The sequence below is a fragment of the Bubalus bubalis genome, chromosome 1 (genome assembly GCF_019923935.1).
Source record: "Bubalus bubalis isolate 160015118507 breed Murrah chromosome 1, NDDB_SH_1, whole genome shotgun sequence".
Lineage (NCBI taxonomy): Eukaryota > Metazoa > Chordata > Mammalia > Artiodactyla > Bovidae > Bubalus > Bubalus bubalis.
The window spans coordinates 182,547,127-182,573,446 of record NC_059157.1 but is presented as its reverse complement, the minus strand read 5'-3'; positions in this window follow the sequence as shown (position 1 = coordinate 182,573,446).

Below are 26,320 nucleotides of genomic sequence, written 5' to 3'. Positions count from 1 at the left end.
GAGCAGACTTTAAGGGATCATTGAAAAATTTTAAAGGGGGACTAGCATGACTCTCCCATCAGGAAGCTTCCATAAGCCACTTATCCTTTTCCATCAGAGGGCAGACAGATGAAAACCAGAATCACAGAAAACTAATCAATCTAATCACATGGACCACAGCCTTGTCTAAGTCAATGAAACTATGAGCCATTGCATGTTAGGGCCACCCAAGATGGATGGGCCATGATGTAGAGCTCTGGCAAAACGTGGTCCACTGGAGAAGAGAATGACAAATCACTTCAGTATTCTTGCCTCAAGAACCCCATGAACAGTATGAAAAGGCAAAATAATAAGGCATTGAAAGATGAACTCCCCAGATGGGTAGGTGCCCAATATGCTACTGGAGATCAGTGAAGAAATAACTCCAGAAAGAATGAAGAGATGGAGCTAATGCAGAAACAACACCCAGCTGTGGATGTGACTGGTGATGGAAGTAAAGTCCGATGCTGTAAAGAGCAATATTGCACAGAAACCTGGAATGATAGGTCCATGAATCAAGGAAAATTGGAAGTGGTCAAACAGGAGATGACAAGAGTGAACATCGACATTTTAGGAATCACCAAACTAAAATGCACTGGAATGGGTGAATTTAACTCAGATGACCATTATATCTACCACTGTGGGCAAGAATCCCTTAAAAGAAATGGAGTAGCCATCATAATCAACAAAAGAGTCCCAAATGTAGTACTTGGATGCAATCTCAAAAGCGGCAGAATGATCTCTGTTTGTTTCCAATGCAAACCATTCAATATTACAGTAATCCAAGTCTATGCCCCAACCAATAATGCTGAAGAAACAGAAATTGAATTGTTCTATGCAGACCTACTGGAGAAGGCAATGGCACCCCACTCCAGTACTCTTGCCTGGAGAATCCCATGGACGGAGGAGCCTGGTGGGCTGTAGTCCATGGGGTCGCTAAACAGTCAGACACGACTGAGCAACTTCAATTTCACTTTTCACTTTCATGCATTGGAGAAGGAAATGGCAACCCACCCCAGTGTTCTTGCCTGGAGAATCCCAGGGACGGGGAAGCCTGGTGGGCTTCCGTCTATGGGGTCGCTCAGAGTCGGACACGACTGAAGCGACTTAGCAGCAGCAGCATGCAGACCTACAAGGCCTTTTAGAACTAACACCCCCAAAAGATGTCCTTTTCATTATAGGGGGCTGGAATGCAAAAGTAAGAAATCAAGAAACACCTGGAGTAACAGACAAATTTGGCCTTGGAATACAGAATGAATCAGGGCAAAGGCTTACAGAGTTTTGCCAATAGAATGCACTGGTCATGGCAAACACCCTCTTCCAACAAAACAAAAGAAGACTCTACACATGGACATCACCAGATGGTCAATAATGAAATCAGATTGATTATATTCTTTGCAGCCAAAGATGGAGAAGCTCTATATGAGCAAAAACAAGACCAGGAACTGACTGTGGCTCAGATCATGAACACCTTGTTGCCAAATTCAGACTTAAATTGAAGAAAGTAGGGAAAACCACTAGACCATTCAGGTATGACCCAAATCAAATCCCTTACACTATACAGTGGAAGTGACAAACAGATTCAAGGGATTAGATCTGATAGACAGAGTGCCTGAAGAACTGTGGATGGAAGTTTGTGACATTGTACAGGAAGCAGTGATCAAGACCATCCCCAAGAAAAGGAAGTACAAAAAGGCAAAATGGTTGTCTGAGGAGGCCTTACAAACAGCTATGAAAAGAAGAGAAGTGAAAGGCAAAGGAGGAAAGAAAAGATATAAGCTTCTGAATGCAGAGTTCTAAAGAATAGCAAGAAGAGATAAGAAAGCCTTCCTCAGCAATTAATGCATAGAAATAGAGGAAAACAACAGAATGGGAAAGACTAGAGATCTCTTCAAGAAAATTAGAGATACCAAGGGAACTTTTCATGCAAAGATGGGCACAATAAAGGACAGAAATGGTATGGACCTGACAGAAGCAGAAGATATTAAGAAGAGGTGGCAAGAATACACAGAAGAACTATACAGAAAAGATCTTCATGACCTAGATAATCACAATGGTGTGATCACTCACCTAGAGCCAGATATCCTTGAATGTGAAGTCAAGTGGGCCTTAGGAAGCATCACTACGAACAAAGCTAGTGGAGGTGATGGAATCCCAGTTGAGCTATTTCAAGTCCTAAAAGATAATGCTGTGAAAGTGCTGCACTCAATATGCAAGCAAATTTGGAAAATTCAGCAGTGGCCACAGGACTGGAAAAAGTGTTTTCATTCCAATCCCAAAGAAAGGCAATGTCAAAGAATGCTCAAACTACTGAACTATTGCACTTATCTCACATGCTAGCAAAGTAATGCTCAAAATTCTCCAACCAGATTTCAATAGTACATGAACTGTGAACTTCCAGATGTTCAAGCTGGATTTAGAAAAGGCAGAGGAACCAGAGATCGAATTGCCAACATCTGTTGGATCATCAAAAAAGCAAGAGAGTTCCAGAAAAACATCTGCTTCTGCCTTATTGACTATGCCAAAGCCTTTGACTCTGTGGATCACAACAAACTGTGGAAAATTCTTCAAGAGATGGGAATACCAGACCATCTGACCTGCCTCTTGAGAAATCTGTATGCAAGTTAAAAAGCAACAGTTAGAAATGAACATGGAACAACAGACTGATTCCAAATAGGGAAATGAGTACATCAAGGTTGTATATTGTCGCCCGCTTATTTAACTTAGATGCAGAGTACATTATGAGAAATGCTGGACTGGATGAAGCACAATCTAGAATCAAGATTGCTAGGAAAAGTAGCAATAACCTCAGATATGCAGATGACACCACCCTTATGGGAGAAAGTAAAGAAGAACTAAGGAGCCTCTTGATGAAAGTGAAAGAGGAGAGTGAAAAAGTTGGCTTGAAACTTAACGTTCAGATAACTAGGATCATGGCATCTGATCCCATCACTTCATGGCAAATAGATGAGGAAACAGTGGAAACAGTGAGAGACTTTATTTCTGGGGGCTCCAAAATCACTGCAGATGGTGACTGCAGCCATGACATTAAAAAATGCTTGCTCCTTGGAAGAAAAGTTATGACCAATTAGACAGCTTATTAAAAAACAGATATTTCTTTGCCAACAAAGGTCCATCTAGTCAAAGCTATAGTTTTTCCATTAGTCATGTATGGATGTGAGAGTTGGACTATAAAGAAAGCTGAGCGCCAAAGAATTGATGCTTTTGAACTGTGGTGTTGGAGAAGACTCTTTTTTTTTTTTTAATTTTATTTTTAAATTTTACATAATTGTATTAGTTTTGCCAAATATCAAAATGACTCCGCCACAGGTATACATGTGTTCCCCATCCTGAACCCTCCTCCCTCCTCCCTCCCCATACCATCCCTCTGGGTCGTCCCAGTGCACCAGCCCCAAGCATCCAGTATTGTGCATCGAACCTGGACTGGCAACTCGTTTCATACATGATATTTTACATGTTTCAATGCCATTCTCCCAAATCTTCCCACCCTCTCCCTCTCCCACAGAGTCCATAAGACTGTTCTATACACCAGTGTCTCTTTTGCTGTCTCGTACACAGGGTTATTGTTACCATCTTTCTAAATTCCATATATATGCGTTAGTATATTGTATTGGTGTTTTTCTTTCTGGCTTACTTCACTCCGTATAATAGGCTCTAGTTTCATCCACCTCATTAGAACTGATTCAAATGTATTCTTTTTAATGGCTGAGTAATACTCCATTGTGTATATGTACCACAGCTTTCTTATCCATGCATCTGCTGATGGACATCTAGGTTGCTTCCATGTCCTGGCTATTATAAACAGTGCTGTGATGAACATTGGGGGTACACGTGTCTCTTTCCCTTCTGGTTTCCTCAGTGTGTATGCCCAGCAGTGGGATTGCTGGATCATAAGGCAGTTCTATTTCCAGTATTTTAAGGAATCTCCACACTGTTATCCATAGTGGCTGTACTAGTTTGCATTCCCACCAACAGTGTAAGAGGGTTCCCTTTTCTCCACACCCTCTCCAGCATTTATTGCTTGTAGACTTTTGGATCGCAGCCATTCTGACTGGTGTGAAATGGTACCTCATAGTGGTTTTGATTTGCATTTCCCTGATAATGAGTGATGTTGAGCATCTTTTCATGTGTTTGTTAGCCATCTGTATGTCTTCTTTGGAGAACTGGAGAAGACTCTTGAGAGTCCCTTGGGCAGCAAGGAGATCCACCCAGTCCATCCTAAAGGAAATCAGTCCTGAGTGTTCATTAGAAGAACTGATGCTGAAGCTCCAATACTTTGGCCACCTGATGTGAAGAACTGACTTATTTGAAAAGACCCTGGTGCTGGGAAAGATTGAATGCAGGAGGAAAAAGGGATGACAGAGGATGAGATGGCTGGATGGCATCACCGACTCAATGGATGTGAGTTTGAGTAAACTCTGGGAGTTGGTGATGGACAGGGAAGCCTGGTGTGCTGCAGTCCATGGGGTCACAAAGAGCTGGACACGACTGAGCAACATAACTGAACTGAGCATGATTTTATTTCTATCTTAGAAAGCTCATTCTACCAGGTGGGTGGAGAACTGATTGAAGATCAAGAGACTGCTTATTTAGGATGGTGGCAGTGATTGGGGGAAAAGATAATGTTGATGAGAGTGAAGATGGGATGGCTGAGTAATTCCAGAGATGTTCATAAGACAAAAACTGGCTTGGGGCATTTAATGTGGATCCACAATATCTCTGCCCACATCTGAGATTACCTCCAGATAGTTCATATACACAGAGCTCTCGGCATTTGTGTCTAGGGGTATTCTGACCATTGGCTGTAAATCAGTACTTCAAGAGTGACCCTCTACCAAAGAGGAATGGAAGTTTGTAAATAAACACCATAGTTTCTTTGTATTTGTGTGTGATGACTCTTGGTGTCTTCTGCATAGTCTTTTAGGGTCCCTTATTGAAACCGAGCCCCAGTGAGCCGCATTGGTGACCCCTTCATAAATGCATCTTCATCAGCTTTCTGACCCTCTAAGTCACTGCTTATCCCCCACTTCTGCTTCCTGGGGTCACCTCCCAAATAAACCACTTGTGCCAAAAAGCAAAACACTTTCCCACCTGCCCACGACTTGATTTCACCTCATACTCCTTATGTTAGGTGAGATAATACAAGGCAAGAAAAGCATCAGTGACACATAAGATGTGTGTCAGGATACTAGTCATCCCTCCTCATCTCCTGATGGCTGGGTCTGCAGCTCAGAAAGGATAGAGGAGGGCATTGGTCGGGGAGGGGGAAAATGAACCACATTTCTCAGCAACAGAGTCATGTCAGATGTAGACCCAGTGCTTTGACTGCGCCATCCCTTTGAATCCTCCGCATTAGTCTACATGACAAGGGACACTATTCCCATTCACAGGTGAAGAATCTGAAGTTACGGTGATTAAATGTCACATAAGTGTGTATGATAAAGCTTGGACTTAACTTAGGCCTGTTTGGCTTCAAAGTTCATATTTCTTCACTACACCATTTGATTTCAAGCCATTTTTACTGTTTCATGTGAATATTCCCCAAAGGCGGAGAAAGCTTTTCCTGGTGGAACTTTCAGTAAGAGCATTTCCTAGCATCTGGACAATGTCACATGGGGCTATTTCAAGGATACTAGTGTTAACCACCTCACTACCCTCCCCCCACCCCAATGTTCTCCAATCTCAAATTTATACAACATATCAATAAATAATCACTGTTGATCCAATCAGCCAGTTTGGGGCACCTCTAAGTTTAATAAAGAACCTAATAATAAAATATATATTAATATAAAATAAATTTAAATTTAAAAAGGTCTTTTTGAGATTTGATCCTTCTTCACAGTTTTGAGCAGAAAAGAGAGTCTTCATCCAGGTCTCTCAGAGCACCCTCTCTGTACCCTAGGAGCACACTTTTTGTCTTGTTCTGCTGTCTCTGTTATTGTTGGAAGTGGTTAGATCTGGGTAGTTTTAATCATTGTCCTTTTTCTTGTTTTAACTGCGGAAAAGAAAAAGCTATTGAGAAAAGATGGTGAATGGGAATGGAAATATGACAATCACTCTGATTAAGTAAGGTCAACACTGACTTGGAGAAAAGACCAAAGAAAGACACTATCCTTGTCCTTGCTCACCTACACCTGAATAGAAATCAGCCAACCAAGTGCAATGAGGCTTGATACAGGACAATTACAAAGCTTTGGATGGAAGAGAAGTCTCAGATCCTCTGAAAGTTGCACGTGACCCAAGCTTTTCTCTCCAAGATCCCACCCACCACTCCAGGCTATTTTTGAAAATGGGGAGATTTCACAAGCTGCTACACTTCAAAGTAGCTCAGGAAAGAAAGACAAACAAGTCACAGATAGAGCAAGAAAAGGGTCAAGGAAAATATGTCCACACTGTTAGAACCAATAGAAACTCTAGGTAGGGTTGTCCACATCAGGCTTGAAGATACAAAGAAAAGTGTGACCTTAAGAGAAGGCACAGCAGGAGTGAAAGTGAGGGGAGCAAGGAGGGGAGAAGAAGGACAGAATATGCCAAAACTCTTCCTAAAGCTAATGTGGAAGAAATTCTCTGGCAATGTTTCATGCTATAATTTTTCTATGGGCTTCTATGGAAAATGAAATCTATAAAATAAGACCACAAACAAAAGATAATAAAACAAAAGGATGAGATGAAAATTGAGATTGCAAAGACAGGCAAAAAAGACAAGGACCAAAACAACCCATTATGGAACAAGGAATATAATAGACACAGCTAAAAACATTTACTAACATGTAAAGAAGAAATCACAAGGAATGCAGAGAGGGGTGAAAAAAACAAAACTCCAAAAATAAAACAGCACCAAAAATAAAACAAAACAAAACCCAATAACCTAAATTAATAAAAAAAAAAAAGGTAATAAATGCAGAAAGCAGAAAGAGGGGAGAAAAAAATCAATTGCCCCCAAAAGGCATATTATTGTTCCAGAAATAGAAAATTCAAGTAAGTGGGACAAAAACGCATTTAAAAGTTATTGAAGAGATTTTCCTTGAAATTAGGAAAATAATCTACAGACTGAAAGGACATAAAATGTTCCAGGAAAAATTAATGATTGTGAGAGAATTAATGAAATCATCATTAAGTTATTGAACTCTAAGGCCAAAAGAAAATTCTTCAGGTATTTAGTAGACAAAAAAGCAAGTCATTAGGAGAAAAAATAGAGTATGGCATTAAAATCTCCGCAGCAAAATTTGATGACAGAAGCCAATTATCAATGGCTACAAATTTCTGAGTTCAAGAAATGTTAACCTGACTATCTTGCAAAGTCAAGATGTCTTTCAAATATAGAAGAAACAAAAAATTGCTTTCACCATGAAGGAGTTAAGGGATTATTATGCCTGAGAAACCTTGGGGGGGGGGGGGAACACAGATGGTCAGAACAAACCAACAGAGAGTTAAAGTGAAATACAAAATACAATAATATAGAAACTGAAGTAAAAGGGATTAATTTCTTTCCATAATTTAGGATTAAACAATTATGGGAACTGTACAAAATAGAAGTAAATATTATAGATCTTGACAACTTAAACACAACATATAGCTAAAGGAAATTAAGACATAAGGGAAAGGAAAATAGGAGAAAATGTAAATGTGCAAGTTTTTTTCATTTTTCGTAATAGAGAAGCAATCAGCATTGCACAAACATGGAACACAGTTAAAACCCATGTAGGACTTGTATCTGTCAACATTTCTACCAACTATTTTCTTATTAGTAGAACAGTGGGTCTCAAATCTTGTGTATGTGTTTAGTCGCTCAGTTGTATCTGACTCTTTGCAATCCCATGGATTGTAATCCACCAGGTTCCTTGGCCCACGGAATTTTCCAGGCAAGAACACTAGAGTGCGTTGCCATTTCCTACTCCACGGGATCTTCCCAACCCAGGGATCCAACCCATGTCTCTTGCATCTCCTACACTGACAGGCAGGTTCTTTACCACTGCACCACCTGGGAAGCCCAGGTCTGAAACCTTACTATGCACAAAGTTATCTGGAAGATTTGTTACAATACAACTTGCTGGGCCCACATGATTTTCCACTTCAGCAGGTTTGAGTTGATGCCTAAGAACCTACCTTTCTAGCAAGTTCTCAGCAATTGTTGATGCTGCTGGTCCAGAGACCACTGTCTTAGTAGGAGCCTTTGGGTACTAGATTCTCTTGGGAAATCATTATTTTAGTTTACATTTAAGGGGATTTAATAATTTTATGTAAAATGACATATATATATATAGTATGATCTCTTAATGTAATCGTCATTTCCACCTAAACCACCCACTTTTCTTTTTTGTACATATATGGAGAGAGAAAGAGGGAAGAGGAGAGAGAGAAATGTTTTAGAATAATGTTCACTTGATGTTGATGATAGTTACTTGTACGTTTTATATTCTTTGAATCTCTTAGGTTGAATCTATGAAACAATTTTACAAAATAGTGAGGTCATTAACAACAATAAACTTCAAGTTCAGAAACACAATTTATTTGATTTAGAATTCCATTTCTCAGAGGAAACCCAAGAAATGTGTTTTGAAGGTCATTATTGTCTCCAATGACATCAGCCATATGAGGTCAACAATTTAGTTCAAACAACCCTCATTTCTATTAATAACTTGGAATGAAGTTTTCACCCATAGATATATCTATACCCTTGCAGAGAAACAGCATTTTCAACTCTGCTACCTTTTGTTACAAATCTTAAAAGTTTGCTGTCTGCTGCATGAAATCATGTCTCTCTTTAGGGATTCCAGAACTGGTTCTCCCAATTTCTTAGGGTTTTGTTGAACAAACTCATATTAAGACTTTTCATAACCTTTGAGATTTTACAACCTCCAATTTCATCCTGATCCAATGTCACAAAAGACACTTCATTGTTTTTCTCACTTCTTGTTCTGAGACCTCAAATTCCCCCTGACCCACTTTAATTCCCACTCTCTAGGTATGTTTTGCAAATGCCTAACATAATGTTGGATACATTTAGCTGTTAAATAAAGAAAATCCTTCTCCCACTTGGCTGATGAGTACATTTTTATGCATAGTTCCAGAGCTGAAAATGAGAAAGAAACAAAAATATAATATTTCCAATTCAGTTCAGATCAGTCGCTCAGTCGTGTCCGACTCTTTCCGACCCCATGAACTTCAGCACATCAGGCTTCCCTGTCCATCACCAACTCCTGGAGCTTGCTCAAACTCTATGAGTTGCCAAATTATATCTCAACTTCAGGATAACTTCCCATCAGTGAATGAAACACAGATGATATAACCACCATTGAAGTGAGAGTATAAAGCAAAGCACCCAGTGCAGTGTGTCCAGCCTCACCTGTTGACCCTTCCTCCTATTCTTGTTTGATTGTAGAAGTTTCACCATGACTTTTCCTACTAATCTGCTTTTCTAACACCTGGGTCAAGTTCTGGTCTGCTACCCTCAGACAAATTACAAATAGAAGCCTGGGTAAATGCAACCTGTAATCCCCAATCCTCGTCTTTGAAATCTTGAGAATGTCACCATTTCGTAGCTTTTCCCTTCTAAGTTCATTTTCTATCAAGTCTGCCAACCTTGATGAATCAAAGGATGTATAGTGTTTCTATATGGTATACCCAGATGTTCCCAGTCAACGCATCAAGGTACACACTGGGTTTGGAATTGGAAGACCTGGATACCAGAACTGTTTTCCATCTCTAACTAGTTATATAACCTTAGGTATATAGGTACAGCCTGGCTATATCCTGAGCTGAGCACTAGGCTTTCTATCTTAAATCTAGGTTGGCAAGACATCATCCAAATGGGTACGCTAACAACAATGCTCAGTGGCCATCCAAATGAGCATCTGATGAGTCATCTAAAATGTAGGCAGCCCAGGAACTCCTACATAAACTCCAATTGCATAAGATGGAAAGCCTACAAAGTTCTAAAGGGTGTTAGCTTACCTAAGGAATGACATAGAGGGGGAGAAGCAAGAATGAGACTTCACTCTTAGGCTGACTCCATATAGCTCAGGGCTATGCTTGGGGTGTCAAGAATCACATCCTGGGGAATTAAAAGTGAAGAGTTATCGCATGGATGATAACGTGAACGCTCAGAAGAAGATGAGCAAAACCCACAGGACTCTAAGTTAAAAACACAGTGCTATGAGTGCAAATACAGTTGAATTCTCAAATGTTAAGGATAGAAGAGATGTAAAAAATGCATCTATATTGTCCGACTCTGCATTTTATAGATGAAAAAGCAAAATCTACATTTGAAGTGGTTTTCCCTACTTTCTTGAATTTAAGTCTGAATTTAGCAATAAGAAGTTCATGATCTGAGCCACAGTCAGCTCCTGGTCTTGTGTTTGCTGACTGTATAGAGCTTCTCCATCTTTGGCTGCAAAGAATATAATCAATCTGATTTTGGTGTTGGCCATCTGGTGATGTTCATGTGTTGAGTCTTCTTTTGTGTTGTTGAAAGAGAGTGTTTGCTATGACCAGTGCATTCTCTTGGCAAAATTTTTAGCCTTTGCCCTGCTTCATTCTGTACTCCAAGGCCAAATTTGCCTTTTACTTCATGTGTTTCTTGACTTCCTACTTTTGCATTCTGGTCTCCTGTAATGAAAAGGACATCTTTTGGGGGAGTTAGTTCTAAAACGTCTTGTAGGTCTTCACAGAACCGTTCAACTTCAGCTTCTTCAGTGTTACTGGTCAAGACAGACTTGGATTACCAAGATATTGAATGGTTTGCCTTGGAAATGAAGAGAGATCATTCTGCCACTTTTGAGATCGCATTCAAGAACTGCATTTGGGACTCTTTTTTGTTGATATGAGGGAAACTCCATTTCTTCTAAGGGATTCTTACCCACAGTAGTAGATATAATGGTCATCTGAATTAAGTTCACCCATTCCAGTCCATTTCAGTTCGCTGATTCCTAAAATGTCAATGTTCACTCTTGCCATCTCCTGTTTGACCAATTCCAATTTTCCTTGATTCATGGACCTAACAGGTCCATGAATTCCAGGTTCATATACAATATTGCTCTTTACAACATCGGACCTTGCTTCTATCACCAGTCATATCCACAACTGGGTGTTGTTTTTGCTTTGGCTCTGTCTTTTCATTCTTTCTGGAGTTATTTCTCCACTGATCTCCAGTAGCATATTGGGCACCTACTGACCTGAGGAGTCTTTCAATGTCTTATTTTTTGTCTTTTCATACTGTTCATGGGGTTCTCAAGGCAAGAATACTGAAGTGGTTTGCCATTCCCTTCTCCAGTGGACCACATTTTGTCAGAACTCTCCACTATAACTGGTCCATCTCCGGTGGCCCTACATGGCATGGCTTAGTTTCATTGACGTAGACAAGGCTGTGGTCCATGTGATTAGATTGGTTAGTTTTCTGTGATTGTGGTTTCAGTCTGTCTGGCCTCTGATGCCCTCTCTCAGTGCCTACCATCTTACTGGGGTTTCTCTTACCTTGAATGTGGGGTAAATTCAGGCTTAAATTGAAGAAAGTAGGGAAAACCACTAGACCATTCAGGTATGACCTAAATCAAATCCCTTATGATTATACAGTGGAAGTGAGAAATAGATTTAAGGGACTAGATCTGATAGACAGAGTGCCTGATGAATTATGGATGGAGGTTCATGACATTGTACAGGAAACAGGAATCAAGACCATACCCAAGAAAAAGAAATACAAAAAAGCAAAACAGCTGTCTGAGGAGGCCTTAGAAATAGCTGTGAAAAGAAGAGAAGCGAAAAGCAAAGGAGAAAGGAAAGATATACCCATTTGACTGCAGAGTTCCAAAGAATAGCAAATACAGATAAGAAAGCCATCCTCAGTGATCAGTGCAAAGAAATAGAGGGAAACAATAGAATGGGAAAGACTAGAGATCTCTTCAAGAAAATTAGAGATACCAAGGGAACATTCCATGCAAAGATGGCTTCAATAAAGGACAGAAATGGTATGGACCTAACAGAAGCAGAAGATATTAAGAAGAGGTGGCAAGAATACACAGAAGAACCATACAAAAAAGATCTTCATGGCCCAGATAATCATGATGGTGTGCTCAATCACCTAGAGCCAGACATCCTCGAATGTGAAGTCAAGTGGGCCTTAGGAAGCATCACTACAAACAAAGCTAGTGGAGTGGATGGAATCCCAGTTGAGCTAGTTCAAGTTCTAAAAGATGATGCTGTGAAAGTGGTGCACTCTATATACCAGAAAATTTGGAAAACTCAACAGTGAACACAGGATTGGAAAAGTCAGTTTTAATTCCAATCCCAAAGAAAGGCAATGCCAAAGAATGCTTAAACTACTGCACAACTACACTCATCTCACCTGCTAGCAAAGTAATGCTCAAAATTCGCCAAGCCAGGCTTTAGCAATACGTGAACCGTGAACTTCCAGATGTTCAAGCTGGATTTAGAAAAGGCAGAGGAACCAGAGATCAAATTACCAACATCTGCTGGATCATCAAAAAAGCAAAAGAGTTCCAGAAAAGCATCTATTTCTGCTTTATTGACTATGCCAAAGCCTTTGACTGTGTGGATCACAACCAACTGTGGAAAATTCTGAAAGAGATGGGAGACCAGACGACCTGACCTGCCTCTTGAGAAATCTGTGTGCAAGTCAGGAAGCAACAGTTAGAACTGGACATGGAACAACAGACTGGTTCCAAATAGGAAAAGGAGTACATCAAGGCTGTATATTGTCATCCTGCTTATTTAACTTCTATGCAGAATACATCATGAGAAATGCTGGACTGGATGAAGCAAAAACTGGAATCAAGGTTGCTGGGGAAAATATCAATAATCTCAGATGACACCACCCTTATGGAAGAAAGTGAAGAACTAAAAAACCTCTTGATGAAAGTGAAAGAGGAGAGTGAAAAAGTTGGCTTAAAGCTCAACATTCAGAAAACTAAGATCATGGAATCTGATCCCATCACTTCATGGCAAAGAGATGGGGAAGCAGTGGAAACAGTGAGAGACTTTAGTTTTGGGGGCTCCAAAATCACTGCCGATGGTGACAGCAACCAAGAAATTAAAAGACGCTTACCCCTTGGAAGGAAAGTTATGACCAACCTAGATAGAATATTAAAAATCGGAGACATTACTTTGCCAACAAAGGTCCATCTAGTCAAGGCTATGGTTTTCCCAGTAGTCATGTATGGATGTGAGAGTTGGACTATAAAGAAAGCTGAGTTCCGAAGAATTGATGCTTTTCAACTGCGGTGTTGGAGAAGACTCTTGAAAGTCCCATGGACTGCAAGGAGATCTAACCAGTCCATTGTAAAGGAGATTAGTCCTGAGTGTTCATTGGAAGGACTGATGTTGAAGCTGAAACTCCAATACTTTGGCCACCTGATGCAAAGAATTGACTCTTTTGAAAGACCCTGATGCTGGGAAAGATTGATGGCAGGAGGAAAAGTGGATGATGGGGGATGAGATGGTTAGATGGCATCATCGTCTCAATGGACATCAGTTTGGGTAAACTCCAGGAGTTGGTGATGGACAGGAATGCCTGGCATGCTGCAATCCATGGAGTTTCAAAGAGTTGGACACAACTGAGCAATTGAACTGAACTGAACTGAACATTTGAAGTAACCTACCCAATAGAGAAAAGACTGTGGATGCCAAAAGGAGTTGGGGGCATGGCAAGTTGGGATGGAATGGAAAGTTGGGGTTAGTAAATGTAAGCTATTATATACAGAATGGATAAAAAACAAGGTCCTACTGTATAACACAAGGAACTATATTCAATATCCTATGATAAACCATAATGGGATGGAATGTAAAAAATGTAGATTTATATATAACTGAATCCCTTTGGTGTACAGCAGAAACTAATACAGCATTGTCAATCAACTATACTTCAATAAAATACATTTTAAAAAATAAATACATGGCCTTTCCAGACTCTCACACTTAGTTACTAGTAGAGTTGGAACCAGACTTCCCTGGTAGCTCAGATGGTAAAGAATCTGCCTGCAATGCAGGAGACTCCATTTCAATTCCTGGATAGGAAGATCCCCTGGAGAGGGCTTGGCATCCCACTGCAGTATACTTGCCTGGAGAATCCCCATGGACAGAGGAGCCTGGCGGGCTACAGTCCATGGAGTCACAAAGAGTCAGACATGACTGAGCAACTAAGCACGCACACAGAGTTGGAACTACCAATAAATAAAACTAACATTTTTATTGAGTGCCTGGTCTGTGCCAGACCACTCAGCTCTGATCCCCACAAGGCATCTCATTTTAACTGAGAATCTGAAGCTCAGAGAAATTAATTTGCTCACAGAACCAGTAGTCAAGTATTTCAATGGTGGTCTGGCTTCCCCAAACTATCTGCATTTATTTTGCTCCTTTTTGCCATTTTTATGTCTCTCCGAAGGTTAGAAGATGCAAAAGTTCACAGGACCCCAAAGTGTCCAACTGAGGATTTGAATCACAGCCAGCACTTTTCCAGAGTCTGAATTTACTTGTGCATGCATGCTCAGTAGCTCATTATTTATCCTAGTCTCAGTCACACTTTGGGTTTGCCTAGTGTTGGTAGCTCAGTCGGTAAGGAATCTGCCTGCAGTGCAGGAGACACGGGTTCAATCCCTGGGTGGAGAAGATCCCCTGGAGAAGGAAATGGCAAACCACTCCAGTATCCTTGCCTGGAAAATCTCATGGACAGAAGAGCCTGGTAGGCTGCAGTCCATGGGGTCTCAAAGAGTCGGGCATGACTGAGTGACTAACACTTACTAACACTTAGGGTTCTTTGGAAGGAATGATGGTAAAGCTGAAACTCCAGTACTTTGGCCACCTCATGCAAAGAGTTGACTCACTGAAAAAGACTCTGATACTGGGAGGGATTGGGGGCAGGAGGAGAAGGGGACGACAGAGGATGAGATGGCTGGATGGCATCACTGACTCGATGGATGTGAGTCTGAGTGAACTCCGGGAGTTGGTGATGGACAGGGAGGCCTGGCGTGCTGCGATTCATGGGGTCGCAAAGAGTAGGACATGACTGAGCAACTGAACTGAACTGAACTGAAGTGGCTCAGATGGTAAAGAATCCACCTGCAACATAGGAGACCTTGGTTCGATTCCTAGGTCAGGAAGATCCCCTGAAGGAGGGTATGGCAACCCACTCCAGTATTCTTGCCTGGAGAATCCCCATGGACAGAGGAGCCTGGCACGCTACAGTCCATGGGGTCACAAAGAGTCAGACATGACTGAGCAACTAAGCACACAGTCACACTTCATTCTCTAGAACATGTGTGTCATAAAACCAGGTAAAAAATTTGTCACCATTTTGCACAGTAACAGTAGTCAAGATCCAGCTTCATCTGACCCAAATTCCTGTCAAAGGACAGGAAGACATAACTTCTGATGGACAAATATCCCTCCACTGGCATACTACAATTACATGTTGCCATGAAAATGATCTTTCATTAGATCTTTTCTTTTGTGTACATATGGAACTTTGATTAATTAAAATAATAGAAACACTTCACCATTTGCATAATGCCACTAGTGCAGATCAGTTTTCTCAAGGCAATGGGAAAATAGCTCTTAGAAGCAGCAATGAAGAAGAAATATTGACAACCCCTAATATATTCTTACTGCTTTGAGTTTGGATAATAACTTAAGGGCTCCCAGTTTGATGGGCACCAGTGAGTCAGCAAACATAGGGTTGAAGGCACTCTGAGCACTGGAGGGGGAGGCAGAAGAATTAGACAGGGACTGTGTACTCCTGAAGACAAGCACCTGGGAGGGGAGGCAGGACAACAGTCAATTACAGAACAAAGCAAGACTAGTGGGTGGAAAAAAAAAAAAAAAAAGAAGAAGAAAACAGTGTGGTACAATGTGGAGAAATTAGGTAGGCTTCTAAGCTGAATATTCATTCTTTCTTTCTTTCATCAGACACTTTGAGTTCATTGCTGTGAGCTGGGAAAAGTCATGGGGAAAAGACAATCAAAACCAAAAATTCTTAAAGCTGTCTCATTAGAAGTCACATTAAAGTGACTGGAAATGGAGGGGATGTATATACACATACACACATATTAGATGGTGGTGAATGACATGCAAGAGAGGTGGAGGGGAAGGAGTTGGAGATTAAACAGAGTGTCAGAGAAGGTGCTATTTGAACAAGGACCTGAAGTTTGTACGTGATCCAGACATATCATAGTTTAGGGGTAGAGCATTCACAACAGATTTATAAAATGTGTTTGAAGGCCCTGAGGCACGGATGTTTAAGAAACAGCCAGAATAGCATGTTACTGAGATGGAGCAGGAAGAGCAATGAAAGACAAGAAGGGAACTGGACCCAGTGCCATTCTGAAGAACTTTCTGTGAGGATAAAGTGTTCCATGCCTGTGTTGTCCAATACAGCCATCAGCCATGTGTGGCTGCTGAGCATTTGAGATGGGGCTAGTATGACTGAAAAACTAAATTATTAATTTTATTTAATTTTCATATGTTTAAAGAACTCCATGGAGCCACCATATTGGGCAGTGAAGGTGAGCCCTTATCAAGATTTTGGTTCTTACTCTGAATAAGAGGGGAGTAAACTGGATCAGTGGCCACAAGACTGGAAAAGGTCAGTTTTCATTCCAATCCCAAAGAAAGGCAATGCCAAAGAATGCTCAAGCTACTGCACAATTGCACTCATCTCACACGCTAGTAAAGTAATGCTCAAAATTCTCCAAGCCAGGCTTCAGCAATACGTGAACCGTGAACTTCCTGATGTTCAAGCTGGTTTTAGAAAAGGCAGAGGAACCAGAGATCAAATTGCCAACATCCGCTGGCTCATAGAAAAAGCAAGAGAGTTCCAGAAAAACATCTATTTCTGCTTTATTCACTATGCCAAAGCCTTTGACTGTGTGGATCACAATAAACTGTGGAAAATTCTGAAAGAGATGGGAATACCAGACCACCTGACCTGCCTCTTGAGAAATTTGTATGCAGGTCAGGAAGCAACAGTTAGAACTGGACATGGAACAACAGACTGGTTCCAAATAGGAAAAGGAGTTCATCAAGGCTGTATATTGTCACCCTGTTTATTTAACTTCTATGCAGAGTACATCATGAGAAACGCTGGACTGGAAGAAACACAAGCTGGAATCAGGATTGCCAGGAGAAATATCAATAACCTCAGATATGCAGATGACACCACCCTTATGGCAGACAGTGAAGAGGAACTCAAAAGCCTCTTGAAGAAAATGAAAGAAAAGAGTGAAAAAGTTGGCTTAAAGCTCAACATTCAGAAAATGAAGATCATGGCATCCACTTCATGGGAAATAGATGGGGAAACAGTGGAAACAGTGTCAGACTTTATTTTTCTGGGCTCCAAAATCACTACAGATGGTGACTGCAGCCATGAAAATAAAAGATGCTTACTCCTTGGAAGGAAAGTTATGACCAACCTAGATAGCATATTCAAAAGCAGAGACATTACTTTGCCAACAAAGGTTCATCTAGTCAAGGCTATGGTTTTTCCTGTGGTCATGTATGGATGTGAGAGTTGGACTGTGAAGAAAGCTGAGTGCTGAAGAATTGATGCTTTTGAACTGTGGTGTTGGAGAAGACTCTTGAGAGTCCCTTGGACTGCAAGGAGATCCAACCAGTCCATTCTGAAGGAGATCAGCCCTGGGATTTCTTTGGAAGGAATGATGCTAAAGCTGAACTCCAGTACTTTGGCCACCTCATGCGAAGAGTTGACTCATTGGAAAAGACTCTGATGCTGGGAGGGATTGGGGGCAGGAGGAGAAGGGGACGACAGAGGATGAGATGGCTGGATGGCATCACTGACTCGATGGACGTGAGTCTGAGTGAACTCCGGGAGTTGGTGATGGACAGAGAGGCCTGGTGTGCTGTGATTCATGGGGTCGCAAAGAGTCGGACAGGACTGAGCGACTGATCTGATCTGAAACTGGATCAAAGCATATGAGTGACTTGGGTTAAATTATCACTGTAGATAATACAGTGACAACAGGTGTAGGCTCAAGCATAGGATTGGAGAAAGCTGACTTAATCCAGGTGAGAGGTGACAGTGGATTCTGCATGAAACTTCAGATAGGGGTTGTGGCATCAGGGGTGTGAAGATGAGAAGTGATCAAATTCTAGATATAAAATTTGAAAGTGGAGTCCGTAGAATTTGCTGCTGGGTTGGCTATCAATTCAGTTCAGTCGCTCAATCGTGTCCGAGTCTTTGCGACCCCATGAATCACAGCACGCCAGGCCTCCCTGTCCATTACCAACTCCTGGAGTTCACTCAGACTCACTTCCATTGAGTCAGTGATGCCATCCAGCTATCTCATCCTCTGTCATCCCTTTCTCCTCCTTCCCCCAATCCTTCCCAGCATCAGAGTCTTTTTCAATGAGTCAATTCTTTGCATGAGGTGGCCAAAGTACTGGAGTTTCAACTTTAGCATCATTCCTTCCAAAGAAATCCCAAGGCTGATCTCCTTCAGAATGGACTGGTTGGATCTCCTTGCAATCCAAGGGACTCTCAAGAGTCTTCTCCAACACCACAGTTCAAAAGCATCAATTCTTTGGTGCTCAGCTTTCTTCACAGTCCAATTCTCACATCCATACATGACCACAGGAAAAACCATAGCCTTGACTAAATGGACCTTTGTTGGCAAAGTAATCTCTCTGCTTTTGAATATGCTATCTAGGTTGGTCATAACTTTCCTTCCATGGAGTAAACATCTTTTAATTTCATGGCTGCAGTCACCATCTGCAGTGATTTTGGAGCCCCCAAAAATAAAGTCTGACACTGTTTCCCCATCTATTTCCCATGAAGTGATGGGACGGGATGCCATGATCTTTGTTTTCTGAATGTTGAGCTTTAAGCCAACTTTTTCACTCTCCACTTTCACTTTCATCAAGAGGCTCTTTAATTCCTCTTCACTTTCTGCCATAAGGGTGGTGTTATCTGCCTATCTGAGGTTATTGATATTTCTCCCGGCAATCTTGATTCCAGCTTGTGTTTCTTCCAGTCCAGCGTTTCTCATGAGGTACTCTGCATATAAGTTAAATAAACAGAGTGACAATATACAGCCTTGACATACTCCTTTTCCTATTTGGAAGCAGTCTGTTGTTCCATGTCCAGTTCTAACTGTTGCTTCCTGACATGCATACAGATTTCTCAAGAGGCAGGTCAGGTGGTCTGGTATTCCCATCTCTTTCAGAATTTTCCACAGTTTATTGTGATCCACACAGTCAAAGGCTTTGGCATAGTGAATAAAGCAGAAATGGATGTTTTTCTGGACCTCTCTTGTTTTTTCCATGATCCAGCGGATGTTGGCAATTTGATCTCTGGTTCCTCTGCCTTTTCTAAAACCAGCTTGAACATTAGGAAGTTCATGGTTCACATATTGCTGAATGGAATGTTATGAATGCCTCATAGGTGGTCAGAGGGTTTACAGGAAAAGATTCTGAGCACTGCTGGCTAGGAAGTCTCATTTCTTCTGTCCTTGGCAGCCAGGAAAATTCCAAGTTCATTGGTGATTATGCATATGTCTCGATGTCATCTGAGACTAAATGAGAAGTGAAGTGAGTAACATGAGGTTCAGCACATAGTAAGTCCTAGTACATTCATTTTCTTTTCCAAGAAGCCAGCTCATAGACCCTTCTGACAACAAGCACACCATTGACTAGGAGGGGTCAGCACTTTTCCTATAAAGAGCCAGATACATAGTAAATAGTTTTGGTTTTGCAGGCCATACAGTCTACGTCATTACTATTCAACACTGTTGTAGCAAAAGAAGCTAGAGACACAAAACGTAAATACATAGGCATTGCGAAGTTCCAATAAAACTTTATTCACAAAACCAGATGGTTGGTTGTTTTTGGCCTATGGGTCATAGTTTGCTAACCCTTGGATTAGAAGAAATATATTAATTTACCCTACAGAGTCACTTCAAGGAGATAGGTAGGGTGATCCAATGTCTTGTTTATCAGCAGCAGTCCCAATAAATGTGCTTAGTCACTCAGTCATGTCTGACTCTTTGTGACCCCATGGAGTGTAGCCTGGCAAGCACCTCTGTCCATGGGGATTCTCCAGGCAAGAATATTGGAGTAGGTTGCCATGCCCTCCTTCAGGGGATCTTCCCAACCCGGGGATCGAACCCCAGTCTCCCACATTGCAGGCAGATTCTTTACCATTTGAGCCACCCAGAGGAAGCCCAAATATCCTCTGTCCCAACAAATAGTTAATACTCACTATTTCACTATCAAGAGTGTACCAGTTTGACAGATTCACAGACATAGAGAACAGACTTGTGGTTGCCAAGGGGCAAGGGTGTGGGAAGGGGTGGAGTGGGAGTTTGGGATTAGTAGATACAAACTATTATGTATCGGATGGATAAACAGCAAGGTCCTACTGTATAGCACAGGGAACTATATGCAATATCTGTGATAAGCCATGATGGAAAAGAATTTTTAAAAAATTGTTTTAAAAACGTACCCATTTGAACAATAAACCATGTGGTTATAGGTGTACACTTTATTGTTCTATACAGACAGAAGCTGAGTAATGTGAGAATTCCAGCATTCCTTTGGTAGTAACATATTTTGTCTTAATTTACAGAACAAAGCAAAGTTTTATCGAATACCTACTGTGTTCAATACTATAAAAAGAACCTAGAGCAGGACCACATAATACCACACAGCATATACCCCACCCTTTCATATCTACAGCAGGCACCACTATGTGCCATTGTGGCCATCCAGTCCTGAGTCAGCTTGAATATGGCCCTATCATCTTTACAACACACTGCTCAGGGCACTTACTAACAATTATACCAAAATGTAATCTTGTTCTCCTAGCCTTAGAGTACAAGCATGGCCCCTTTCCATTTAGATGTGTACTCCAGATGGTATGGTCAAGTTGCAATATATGAAATTCTAAAGTCTGAATATGATAGGCCATGCAAACCATAGATATGATGAGGTCTTATTGAAAACTTTCATTTTCCAAGTCTCCTATGAAATGACTGCTTTATTTTCCTTAAGAAAAGCACAAGAACTTGCCAAGTAGATACTTTGTATAGTATTCCATGGTCTCTCTTTTTTTTTTTTTTAAAGTTGAGGAAACTGAAGCATGTCACCTCAGAGAGCACAAAATGGTTGAGTTTAAAAGTTTGGCCCATCAATAAGAATATTCTGAAGGTACACTGCACAAAGAACCATTGTTGTAAGAATTACAAAAAGACACAAAAGAAGTAAAATAAAAAGAGTGATGACAAGAGATCATGCCTTTTACCTTCGAGGCTCTGGGGCCCACTAGCTAACAGACGCACAGCTTCTCAAGATGAGGGAAGGCTGGTGTTAACTCTCCACTTCGACCTAGGCCAGGCACAGAAAAAGCACCTGTCAATAACCTCAGATATGCAGATGACACCACTCTTATGGCAGAAAGTGAAGAGGAACTCAAAAGCCTCTTGATGAAAGTGAAAGAGGAGAGTGAAAAAGTTGGCTTAAAGCTCAACATTCAGAAAACAAAGATCATGGCATCCGGTCCCACCACTTCATGGGAAATAGATGGGGAAACAGTGGAAACAGTGTCAGAATTTATTTTTTTGGGCTCCAAAATCACTGAAGATGGTGACTACAGCCATGAAATTAAAAGACGCTTACTCCTTGGAAGGAAAGTTATGACCAACCTAGATAGCATATTCAAAAGCAGAGACATTACTTTGCCAACAAAGGTCCATGTAGTCAAGGCTATGGTTTTTCCATTGGTCATGTATGGATATGAGAATTGGACTGTGAAGAAAGCTGAGCACCGAAGAATTGATGCTTTTGAACTGTGGTGTTGGAGAAGACTCTTGAGAGTCCCTTGGACTGCAAGGAGATCCAACCAGTCCATTCTGAAGGAGATCAGCCTTGGGATTTCTTTGGAAGGAATGATGCTAAAGCTGAAACTCCAGTACTTTGGCCACCTCATGCAAAGAGTTGACTCATCGGAAAAGTCTCTGATGCTGGGAGGGATTGGGGGCAGGAGGAAAAGGGGACGACAGAAGATGAGATGGCTGGATGGCATCACCAACTCAATGGAAGTGAGTTTGAGTGAACTCTGGGAGTTGGTGATGGACAGGGAGGCCTGGCATGCTGCGATTCATGGGGTTGCAAAGAGTTAGACACGACTGAGTGACTGAACTGAACTGAGCTGAACTGAACCCTGTAGCACCGCCTGCCAAAGAAGCTATAGCACAGTTGTAGGATAAAACAACACAATCTTAATTGACTATCATAATTTAATTGAAGCATAATCTAATTGATCCTTTTTTATAAAAGGATCTTAAGTTTGTCTACAAAATGAGTTTACCTCTGATCTGACCTATTTGTGTCTGTCAGCTGGATTACCTCCAATATGCCAGTGTGGAATAGTTTACTGTCAAGAACCAGAACCACATAACAAGGCTTTTAGGCTCTGTTTTTAGCCTTATGATTTATACAAAATATCTCTGTCAAGTACAAATGATGTCTATAAAAGGTATCAGCATTTGTTGACTGCCTTACCTAAGGATTTCCCCACCACCACTACATACACACAAATCAGCTGCCTCTGGGGGACCTGCATCTTCAAGCTTTCAGGGACTCCTTTGTCCTTTAATTTTCCAGCAGAAACTAAAGTGCTTCTCCTACTTTCTTTAGAAAATCCAACACTTACACTCTTCCCTTCTCACTGCCCCCACCTCTGCGATATTTCTGAGGATTCACAAAGGGCTTAATCTGTCCTTTGGTCATCTTATCCTACAGCCAGTGTCCTGCTTCTGCATCCCTCCTCCTGCAACTGCTCTGTCTTCTTGTACATCAGCAAAATCATGCATTTTGCTCCAAAATACACCCTTCCCTCTCACAATCTCTTGCTGGCTGTGTTTCTTCCTTTAGGCTTCCTGCCAACTTAGGGATGACTGACTGCCTGAACCCTCATTTGGCTATCTCCCCTCTCCTGTCTGGAAATTTTCATGGACAGAGGAGCCTGGGATTTCTCATGGGATAATTCATGGGATTGCAAGGAGTCAGATACAACTGAGCATGCACACATACACACACCTCTCCTAGTTTCCTTGCATCTTTGCATATCGTATCCCTTCCTGGGTGACCCTTAGAAATCCAAAATCCCCCGCTCCAGATTTATTAGGTTTATTGTGCAGAGCAATCCTGCTATCCATCCATCTTACTGCCTCTCCCTTAAGTTGATGTCCTATGATGAAGAGCCTTCAGATTCCACCTACAAAGAAACAATCAAGATTGATTCTTAATTCTCCATCTTAATTCTCCACCTCTTTTGATGTAAAATAAAACTCTCCCCAGCCTGAAAAGCTGGTTACTTTCATTTTTCTGCTGTTTAAAATGGTAATTTTTCTTTTTGTTTCCTGATTAATATAACATCTTCCATTCTCTGCACACGAGATTTAGGGAAGCATTTTTTTATTCTGTTGTCCAATGGACCAGTTCTATGCATACCTAAAAATAGCTGCTTGTTTCTGATGCCACAAATATTCATTTCCAGGTAGAAATCTTTTACCTTTCTTGATCAGTGTTATTACATATTCTATTCTCTTGAAATTAGAAAAAATGAGTCCCAATAATATCAGTATCAAAAGAAAGCAGAGCTTCTGAGGAATTGGAATCCAGAAGTTATCATTTGGAATCAGATGCCATCCCTAGATTGCTGAAGGTGTGTTGAGGGTGGTGGATTTGACTTTGCTTTGTGATCTGAAGCTAGAACCAGAAAATGATAAAATTAAAGTGTTTCTGCCTTTGTAAAATGGAGGATTTCCAGACCCTGCCATCTCACCCTCACAATATGAGCCCAGTAAAACACAAAAAGCCCAGCACAGAATTTTCTGGAACATTTCATTGTCTACTCTTTGGGACTGGTAGAAGTGTCTTGTCTTCTCAACAATTCAAATTGCAATAAGCCAAACATTGAAGGTATGCAGGATACACAGAACAGAAACAAGGCTCTAGTTGACTTGAAATTTTTCTGTAGTATTAGGTCACTCAGAACAGGTACAATATTTTGAGGACTTCCTGATTTAAATAGGATTACTGGCTTATGGAGATGGCACCAAGGGAACAATTAAAGATGGGGTTGACAGGGGACTCAAGGACTGTCTTTTCTTCCCTTATCAGAAAGATAATACATTTTGCTAGCCTGTATCCACCTACTACTTGCCAAGCTCAGTACTGCTCTATATGTAACATAAATATACATTATTTATCCTTTACAATGGACCCATGTGATAGGTCCTCTTAGGTTCTTTTTTATCTCCATTAGCTTGAAAACAATTGGACAAATAACCAAATGAGTGTGAAATAATCTGAATCTAAAGAGCGGTTATGGATGGAGGGAGTTTTCCTGGAGAGACCCAACAAAGAGGTCTGAAGAAGGAAGGAGGGGGGGGCTGGAAAATAACCAATATTTAGTGAGTATCTACTCCAAAACTGGCAACAGTTATGTGATTTTATCAATATTATTATCCACATTTTACAAGTAAAGAAACTGCCTGCAGAGAGCATAGCCATCTTGCCCATAGCCTTAGAACTAGTTAGTGGGATTTGAACTCAAATCTGTTTAGGTCCATTGTACCAAATATCTAGTAACAGCATTGAAGGGAAACCATAATTCAACAGCTAGTTTTTCTAAGTCCTATTTTTGACAAAGAATGAAGATTTGCCCAATGAAAAGTAAAAGGATTATATAGCTACTCTGAGATGCACAAACCTGGTTTGAACCACAAAGATCTAGGATAATGAAAAATATCCTGGACATGACTTTGTACTCATGAGTAACCTGATTCCAATGTCCTCTATCCCTAGAGGACATGCCAAGCCTATCCTGCTCTCTGGCTCCACCCCAGAAGCTCAATGGAGCTCCTCACTCTCTTCCAGATCATCCACATGAGATAACAGCAGGAGGCCCCAGAGATGGGGATAGAGGTAAGGAATAAGTCCCCAGAAAGTCAATGCTAGGATGAAAATCGAGCTTTGCAATCTGAGTTCTAACCCTGGTTTCTGATCCCAAGGTGACCCTTTCTGTGGGAGGGTCCTGTTTCTCCCCCACTTCAGACCTCACAGTCATGGTGGATTACCAATCTGGCATGGAGGCACCACCTTAAACGGCATGAATGCTGCTTTCCAGCTGACATTATAAATAGCTGTGGGAGAAACAATCTGATTTTATTTTCATTACATAACTTGAAGAAATGGTAGCTCTGATTTTTTGTATGTGTGGGGAGAGGGGGTAGAGGGGTGCTTTCTAGGTGGCACTAGTGGTAAAGAGCCCACCTACCAATGTAGGAGACTCGAGAGAGGTAGTTCCATCCATGGGTTGGGAAAATGCCCTAGAGGAGGGCATGGCAACCCTCTCCAGTATTTTTGCCTGAGAATCCCATGGACAGAGGATCCTGGCAGGCTATAGTCCATGGGTTTGCAAAGAATCCAACATAACTGAGCAATTAGTACACACCCATGAGATTTGAGGGGAAGGATGTGTATGTGTGTGTGTGTCTGTGCATGTATACACTCAGTCATCTATGTGTACTTTGGTTCACTGAATTTCTGCCCTCTTTTGGACAGATCTCAGGATTCATTTAGCAGATGGTCTGCCAAGGGCCTGATAGGGCATACTACACTCCCATGTTAGATGTTTATGGAACTTCTGATCAGGGTGGAAGCAGGGGTAATAAAGATAACTTAGAAAGCCCCAGAAACAATCAAGAACTTTTATTCAAAATACCAAATCAGGATAGTTCTTTGTAGCACTTTGTAATTTACAAAATGCTTTCATATTCACTATCACATTTGACCTTCCCAACATCCATCAGTATACATGTTTATTTCAATTTTATACATAAGGCAAGTGTGACTCAGAGAGGAAAAAGGATGGATCCAAGGCCACAGAGTGACTAAATGGAAGAGAGGTTCTTTTCACTTCACAACCTGATGGCTTAAAGTTTCCTGTCCTTCTATCCTCTTACTATCTCACAACACTACCTAGCTCCTCCCTCCAAGAGGCACAAGAAGAATGATGAAAAGGACACAGAGTCATCCCAGATAGGACTCCAAAGCTTTCAATACACACTTTAAAAAATTAGAATCAGATGTTGTTCTTCCCATGTAGCAACATCTTTCAAACACCTCTCAAACTGGTTTTTAAGTACCAAGGGCACCTCTAATAGAACAAACCCATAGGGGCAGAACAGTACAGAAGAACAGGTTCATTTGTCAAAGATTTTAGGAAGGCCATGTCTCCCTGTACAGCGGGAAA